The 1,320-nt window shown below is 60.8% G+C and overlaps 2 protein-coding genes across 2 annotated transcripts in view; one reads left to right on the forward strand and one right to left on the reverse strand.

Moving 5' to 3' along the window:
- The window catches only part of LOC102384426 (hemoglobin subunit pi), a 21,213-nt gene extending 20,757 nt beyond the window's left edge, over positions 1 to 456 (reverse strand). The window contains exon 1 of the mRNA XM_006020875.1: positions 428 to 456. The gene's annotated coding sequence lies outside the window, so the exon portion shown is untranslated. The remainder of the gene's footprint in view (positions 1 to 427) is intronic.
- A 19-nt stretch (positions 457 to 475) lies between these two features.
- NPRL3 (NPR3 like, GATOR1 complex subunit) overlaps positions 476 to 1,320 on the forward strand; it is a 157,864-nt gene continuing 157,019 nt past the window's right edge. Inside the window, exon 1 of the mRNA XM_006020877.3 lies at positions 476 to 497. The gene's annotated coding sequence lies outside the window, so the exon portion shown is untranslated. The remainder of the gene's footprint in view (positions 498 to 1,320) is intronic.

A 1,320-nucleotide genomic window follows, 5' to 3' on the forward strand; every position in this document is an offset into this window, starting at 1 on the left:
GTCCCGGGCCCCCCGCCGCCCCCCGGAGCCGCCTGCCCGCTGGGGTGGAGCGGGTGGGGCCCGAGGCTCCATCAGGGCTGTGAGCCCAGTGCCGGGACCTGCCCGCTCTGCTCCTGCAGCCTGTGGGGCCCGATGAGGTCGACACGCCCGGTCTGGCGCTTGGTGGCCAGCCTGCTGCACGTGTACACATGCCGCAAGCAGGCGAGGGGCAAACAGCCCAGTGGCAGTGGGGCACTCCCCCAGCAGAGCATTAGATCAAGCAAAAGAGGGCGTTGGCTGATGTGATTCCAGAGCTATTGGCCATCATCTTTGAAAACTCCTAGCAATCAGGAGGGGTCCCAGACTATTGGAAAAGGGAAAATATAGTGCCCATATTTAAGAAGGGGAAAAAGGAGGCTCCAGAGAACTACAGACCAGTCAGCCTCACCTCAGTCCCTGGAAAAATCATGGAGCAGGTCCTCAAGGAATCCATTTCTAAGCACTTGGAGGAAAAGAAGGTGATTAGCAGGGATCCTGGTTTTCTCTGATTTAAAAATTGAAAATTCTCTGATTAAAAACTCAAAACTCGTTATTAAAATTAAAGGTCCCCCCCACAGCCCCCTCCCCCACAGCACTGCTGATGCCCCTCACTTCCCCCCACAGCCTCCTCAGCCCTCCTGATTCCCCTCACTGCCCCACAACAGCCCCCCAGCCCCACACACACAGGCACAGACATGCAGACACACACGCACAGACACCCTAGCAGGTAAGTGTGTGTGGGGGGGGAAGGGGAAGCAGAAGAGCAGGCTGGGGGAAAGGGAAGGTGCTGGGGCCACAGGGTGCCTGCCACTGCAACTCTGCCACTGCAACTCACGTTGCCTTCCCACAGCCAGCCGCACACCTTTGTGGGCAAGTGGCGCAGGGCATGGCAGTGGCGATGCAGTTGTGGCCGCACACGTGCTGCAAGGTTGACTGGCCAGCAGGGTAAGGGGGGGGCTCATCTGTGGCAGCTGCCACTGCACCACCACTTGTGCCCCGTGGTGGCTGCGTGCTGGCCAGAGGGTGGGGCTTGCACACGGCATCTGCCACCACTGCTACTTGCCTGTCACAGCCATGCCTATGTGTTGGCAGCCGGAATGCACGAGCCCCCCCATCCGCGAGCATGGCTCTGAAGACAAGCAGTGGTGCGAGGTGATGGCAGCGGCTGTGTGCGACACCCCCCCTGCAGGCCGGCTGAGCGGCATGCAGCCACCACCACCACCATCCCGCGCTGCTGCTACCACTTGTCTAAGGAGCTGTGCCCACAGAAGGTGGGGTCTTGCACGCAGTGGCTGCCACCCC

This window comes from Alligator sinensis, unplaced genomic scaffold (genome assembly GCF_000455745.1).
Source record: "Alligator sinensis unplaced genomic scaffold, ASM45574v1 scaffold410_1, whole genome shotgun sequence".
Classification (NCBI taxonomy): domain Eukaryota; kingdom Metazoa; phylum Chordata; order Crocodylia; family Alligatoridae; genus Alligator; species Alligator sinensis.